Below are 7,456 nucleotides of genomic sequence, written 5' to 3'. Positions count from 1 at the left end.
GCTCTCTGCTCCTCTCTCTGCCCTGCCCCTGTCCTCACTGCATCACCCAAGGAGGAGGATGCTGAGATTGATAGACTGTGTGGGAAGGGCTACACTGCTTGGGAGTCTCTCCTTTCCTCAGTGTTGGATGGCTGAGCTACAGAGCATGGAGAATTTAAAGCTGCTCTCAGAAGAAGCTGCCAGCCTACTTCCCATGGTGTACTGCTCCTGAGGTCTATGTCTACCATTAATACAAGGCATCATCAAGGCAGTCCAGTCTACTCACCTGGGTCTGTATGGAGGGTGGAGGTGAAATCCTCATGGTGCTGAAAAGTGAAATCGTCTCACTTTGCTCTCTCCGCAGATAGATATCTTCCTTGGGCAGCTGGGGTAGGAAGTACGACACATGGCAGGATTGGATTTTGGTTGTTGAGAACGCTGGATCCCAACCAAATATCATCCTCTTAATCGCTTTTCCAGTGAGGTAAGACTAACCAGAATAGTTACTGAAAGCTAGAATCCTAGAGTCCTGGGAATGGTTTGCCTTAAAGTAGCCAGTACTTACATGGGGAAAAATTCAATGACTTGGAAGTATTCCATTTTCCTTCTTTCACAGGAGGCTAAACCAATAAATCTGAACTTGGACTGGTTAGAGGTGCATTGGTGTCAATAAAGAAATACATTTCAGTTGTGTCAGATGTATTACTTCCTTGAAAAGAAATGTTCTTTTCATAATTAGCTATGATCCTGGCATGGGAGCAATGGGAATATTATGGAAAGGATCAAGAAAGGTTTTCCTGGGACTCATTCAGTATACATTATTGAGGAACTACCATGTGTCAAACATGGTGTTAGATACTAGAGAAAAAATTACAAAATAATGCCTTTTCAGGAGCTTAATGGGTCAGTCATTCACCATTAACTAGTGTGACGACTTAGGGGAACGTAAAAAAAGAGGCTGTTCCTATCTTGGAACATTTAACCTCCGAGCATTTTATACAGATAAAGTTGCATTAAAATAAACATTAAAAGGCATCTAGGAAACAAAGGATGGAAGTGTGAGTGGGAAGAAAATTGTAGGAAAGGGGAGTGTTGTTATCTCAGAGCTGGAGATGACTGCGTACATATGTATCTGAAGGCTGTTTTTAAACACTGTCTCTGAATCATCCCTCCACCCTCCACTTCCCACCCTTCAACTCCTGAGTCACCCAGATTGCCATTTCTCACTCGGAAAGGAGCAAAAGGAAAGGATGCAATTTGTATAGAATCCCCACAAACTGCCAGGATACCTTTGTGCATTTCATCTGCACATACCACTGTGCAATGTGTGGAAGTTCTGTGTGAAGATGGGAAAACGAGGTGCAAAGAGGTTGCATGACTTCTCCATATCACAGTTTGTAAGAGACAATGCCATAATGCAAACTCACATTTTAAAATTATAACTGAGACATATGTGTTGCTTTTAAAAGAAAAAAATTGACAAGTATGAAATATCAAAATCTTCCCTTTTCTACATTCCAAGTTGTTTGTGGTATATCCTTTTGGACTTTTTCCTTATATACACAAATGTGTATTTACAGACACGACTTATAACTATACATGTGAACATGCATAATTTTTACATAAATGGGCATTCTAGCTATATTGTTCTATAACTCACTTTTTCATCTAACATTATATCATGGATATTGTTCCTTTTCAGAATCTATACATTTACTTCATTTTTACCTCTAAGATGTGCATTCAATTTAATGAGTATATTATATCTTCTTATTTCCTTATCGATGAGGATACCCCTGTTTTGTTCTTTTTTGAAATTCAATATTAGTGTTTCTTATTGCAGTATTGTCTGCATGCGAGCTTTCAAATTTAAACCATGCAGAGGAATTCTGAAATGGAAACTGAAGCCTCTTTTTCTCTCATCCTCCTTTCCAGTTCCCACTGCCCAGTGTTTTGTTGTTTTGGCTTCTGTTTTTGTTTTTTTCTTCTTCTGGTACTTAACATTATAACTGAATTAAATACAGATACTTAGAGCTCTTGATTTATCTGTTTTAGAAGATACTGCTGTCTTGCCTTAATAATATCTGTGAAGGAAGTTTAACACGCTTTTGCTCTCTCTACTTCCCTCTTTTAATTGGTAGCTTTATTACTATTTTTAAGTTATTCTGGTTAAATTTTTATCCTCTGTACTTTGTTAGAGGTTTCCAAAAATTTTAAGTCTGATCTCAATAAAAATACAAAGTGTTCTGATTACATAAATATTATTCACGAGTGCCAAGTAGTATGATGGGATTCCTCGAGAAGGGGGTATTGTCTTCTGTGACTTAACCATGCTGGTGGCTCACAGGAGACGCACTGAGGTCTATTTCTTTTCAGTTTCCTTCTAGGCCGTACTGGGCTTTCACTCTTCTTTGTAGATCATCTGCAAGTTAATGGGTCCACGCCAAAGGGCTTCATGTTCTCCAAAGCCTTTAAGAAGCTGAGGGGCTGGTTTGCTAGGCAAAGGCAGATGTTCCATTTTGTCCCCACTGAGGGGATATGGAAATCCTAATAGGGCCACTGAACTGCCGGGGAACACGAGTGTATCCAAGAGGCTGTCAATGGCAAAGACAGGCTAAACTGTCAACTTCAGCTCTGAAGTTGAGAGTAGAGCATCCATAAATGACAAACAGGACCAGACGCTATGCAAGGTGTCGAGATGCACAATAGGAATACTCACTGGAACCCGTAAGTGCAGATCTGAGGCCTCTTTATTCCTGAGCCACAAGGTTTCCTGTTCTCTAACCCCAAACATCCAGATACCATTTTGGTCAGGAGCAGGAGAAGGGAGAAGAAATACAATATAAAAGGACTGTTTGAACCAAAAGAGACTAACATAGTGATATTTTTCTAGTTTAGTTATTTCTGCACTCCCTGTCCCTCTCCCCAATGAGAAAGAGACTTAGGAAGAACACCAGTTCATGAGACAGAGACTAACTAGTTGTTCGTTAAACCCATTTGCCTCCTCATGGACTACATTTCTTTGCCGTTAGGGATAAGCCATGTGAATGACTTCTGGTCGAAGTGGTATTTCCATTTCCAGGCCTGGTCCACAAAGGTCTTTCCTGCATATTCTTCAGGTTCTTTTCTTTGTCACAATGATCTTGGGAACCGTGTATGAAAATGGCGGAGCCACATATGGAAGGCATTGGAGTCCTTGGAGATTTGAGAACTGCTTGCCAATTAAAAACACGCTGTTTTGGACTTTGAGGTTGTGTTTCAGTTTGTTTGTTGTTGTTTTGTTTTCTTTTGTTTTTAGATAAATTGGATTTTATTAAAATTAAAACTTTTGTTCTGAAAATGTTACCACCAAGAAAGTGAAAGAACATGACACAGAATGATATAAAATATTTGCAAATCATACATTTTCCTGATAAGGGACTTTTCCCCAACATACATAAAAAAACTTTTACAACTTCACAATAGAAAGATAAATAACCCAGTTAAAAAATGGGCAAAGGATCTGACATTTCTGTAAAAAGCTATACAAATGATCAAAAGTATCATGAAATATGTTAAACTTCATTAGTTATTTTCATAGGTCTATTTGATCAGAACTGCCACACTGCTTTAACTGCAGAAAATTTATGTTTCTGTGTCTGGATTGGCTAGTTGGCTCACATTGTACTTCTTATTCTTGTGTATTTACTTTACTATTTGGATTTTACTTAGCTAGTTAGTTAGTTATTGAGCAATAGATTTTATTTTGTCATTCAGGCTACCCCAATTTACAAGAAAATTAAAAAGGGAGAAAATTGAACTCTTAGGATTGGGAAAGTAAATACTTCCACAAATATTTTTAAAAAACCATTTTTCAGGTTCTGAAGAAGTTAAGATTTTGTTTTTGTTTATATCTTGTACACAGAGTTACTCATTCAAGTCTACATTTTATATTTTTAGTATTTTGATTCCTATGAAACTTCAATTCTATTTTTATTTATTTTTTTGAGGATTTGAAGTGTTTTATTTTATTATTTTTTATTGCGCTTCACCTTCCCCCCTATTTAATTTTTCAATTACAGTTGACATTCAATATTATTTTATATTAATTTCAGGTGTACAGCACAGTGGTTAGACATTTGCATAACTTAAGAAATGATCCCCTGACTGGTCTAGTACCCATCTGACACTGTACATAGTTATTACCATATCTTTGCTTTACTTTACATCTCCATGACTACTTTATAACAACCAATTTGTACTTCTTAATCCCTTCCCCTTTTTCACCCACCTCCTCAACCCCCTTCTCATCTGGCAACCACGAAAATATCCTCTGTATCTATGAGTTTGTTTCCATTTTGTTTGTTTGTTTGTTTTGTTCTTTAGATTCCACATATGAGCAAAATCACATCGCATCTGTCTTTCTCTGTCTGACACACTCCAGCCAGCACAATATCTTCCAGGTCCATCCATGATGCTGCAGATGGCAAGAACTCACTCCTTTCCATGGCCAAACAACATTCTATTGTATATATGTACCACCTCCTCTTTATCCATTCATCCTTCTTGTTTGTCACAAGATCCAGTAAAGCAATAGACACACTTAATGAATATGGTTAAATTAACTTCATTTCAAGGAACTCTTACAAACCACTGATGATTATTATTGTAACTATACTTTTAAGATAATAAAATACTTATCTTGTTATAGTAGTTAATATGTGCCTTTAAAGAATAATTTTTCTCTTAATTATTTTGAGCACCAAAATTGCATATTACCAGGCTTACTGTTTCTTGCATTGAACAATATTAATGATCTGTCTTTGTAGCTGAACGTACTGAGATAATTGAGGCTTATAAAACCCCACTAAAAATCTAAGCTTACGTCTTCTACCCAATCAAATAAATAGGCAACAAGACTCTACTTTCAAGTGCAAGTAAAGTGTGCACCAGATCAGCTAGCTTTCCCTGGTAGTAATTCCGTGAATTTGTTAAATTCCACGTTTTATAAACACAACAAAAAGAAAAGTTTAAAAAACAGAAAGTAGTCTTTGGATTTAACTATTTATTGTTTGCTAACTAATGAATATGTTTTAAAAATTAAGTTTTTCTCCTCATCTACCAAGATTATATCCTTAAAGGTTCTAACATAGAAAATGTCACTGACAAGAATTGAAGAAAGAATTTGATTAGGGGACCAAGGTTAGGAGTACACCTAGAAAGTCTATAAGCTTTTTAATGTTTGCAAAAATAAAGCCAAAATGCTGCAGCTAAGTAAAGGAGAAATCGCTCACATGTATGGATCTTAAATAGTCAGTGTCATTGTTCCAATGACCTCTTGCTACATAACAAGCCACCCCAAAACTTAGTCGCATAAGCCATTGTATTAAGTTCATGGATTCTGCAAATCAAGAATTCAGAGAGGGCTCAGCAGGGATGACTTGTCTCTCATCAGCATGTCTGGGGCCTCAATGGGGAAGACTTCCGTGAGTGGGAGCTAGAATCTTCTTCAGACTCATGTCTGGCATCTGGGTTAGTTTGACTTGAAGGCTGGACTCAGTTGAAGCTATCACTAGAGAGCCCACACAGGTCCTCTTGTCCTGGCTTGGGTTTCCTATAGCGGCAGCCTCAGGATGTTCAGAATTCTTACCTGGCCCCTTAGCGTTCCCAGAGCAGATGTTCAGTGAACAAGGAGAAAGCTGCATGGCCTTGTGACATAGCCTCAGATGTCACATCGTCCACTTCTGCTATAGTTTTTGGTCAAAGCAGTCATGAGGCCACCTTGTTTCAAGGGGCTGGGGACATATTGTCAAATATGTTGATGGAAAGAATGTCAAAGAATTTGTGACTATTTACCATGTTTCCCCAAAAATAAGACTTAGCCAGACAACCAACTCTAATGCATATTTTGGAGCAAAAATTAATTAAAAAAAGAAAAATTACTTATAATAAAATAAGACCGGGTTTTATAATATAATATGATAGATATGATATGATATGATATGATATGATACAATGTAATACCGGGTTTTATATTAATTTTTGCTCCAAAAGACGCATTAGAGCTGATTGACTGGCTAGGTCTTATTTTTAGGGAAACAGTGTAAAAACCACCACAATCATTCATTTCACTTCTCCTAATTTACTAAAAACATTTACAGATCTCATCTACTTCTTGTATTAGTCAGGGTTCTGCAGAGAAGCAGACCAATAAATATGTGAAATACATGTATATATATATCTCCTTGTTCATATATATACATATATATATGTTTGTATGTGTAAAAGGAGATTTATTATAAGAAATTAGCTCACACAATTATGGAGGCTAATAATTCGAAAATCTGCAGGGTAAGCTGGCAGGCTAGAGACCTAGGAGAGCCAGTATTGCAGGTCTAGTCCAAAGGCTGGCAGATTGCTGTAGAACCAGGAAGAGCTGATGTTGTACATAAAGTCCAAATACAATCCGTGGAGAATTCTCTCTTGCTCAAGGGACAACCATCTTTTCGTTCTGGTTGTGCCTTCAGCTGATTGCCTAAGGCCCACCAAATTATGGAAGGCAAACTTCTTCACTAAAAGTTCACTGATTTAAATATTAATCTCATCTAAAACACTCTCACAGAAACACCTAGAATGATGTTTGACCAAATACGTGAGTACCTTATGGCCTAGCCAAGTTTACACATAAAATTAAGCATCATACTATACCAATGCTCAGTTTTTAAAAACACTTTAAAATTCCTTTTGTTTTATTGCCAGATAATTTGCATACTCAGTATCTTTTTTATGTTTTGTTTTCTGCCTTTCTGGTTTCATCAGAGCTTAGAGTCATTTTCTCTAAATTACTGTTTTGAAGGACTGGAGAGTCACATCTATTTGAACCTGTAATTCTCAGTTCCTAAAGAGACTCACAGAAGTAAATCTGCATTATACTAGAATTAGGTAATGCACAAGTCAAGGCTGGAGAAATAACCTCGGTAGTCTCCAGGTTTAAATCATCAGAGAGTAGCCGAGGTACTATCTCCATTTTCGTCCTAATGCAGATCCCAGTTCACATTTGTTATCCTGCTTCTATTTCTCTAACCCCCATTATCCTCATCTGTATGCCATTCATTTCCTGCTGGACTGTTTCCTGTGTCACATTAATTAATACTCATTATAGAGAGCTCTCAGCCAGTCAATAATTATACAAAGTTCAAGCCATAAAATTCAAACATTCTGTTGCAATGACACAAAGTTCATCATCTGTGTTTATGTTGCTCTTTCTATTTCTGCTCCTAGTAGTTATTACAGAAAACATGCAATGTAAGAATTACAGAAGGGGTGATTCCCCCAGGTGGCTGCCTTCAAATGGGACGGAGAGCCCTGGATGAAAGCTTCTATTCAGATGTCTTGTAATCAGACAAATATTACAGACCTCAGGCAGGAAAAAAAGAATCTTCTGTCCTAAGTGGTTCTTGCAAAACTCCCATTAAGGAAAATCCCATCCCCTCATTTA

The sequence above is a fragment of the Rhinolophus hipposideros genome (assembly GCF_964194185.1).
Source record: "Rhinolophus hipposideros genome assembly, chromosome: 6".
NCBI classification, from domain to species: Eukaryota; Metazoa; Chordata; class Mammalia; order Chiroptera; family Rhinolophidae; genus Rhinolophus; species Rhinolophus hipposideros.
The sequence above is the reverse complement of the archived record's forward strand: the minus strand, read 5'-3'. Positions refer to the sequence as shown.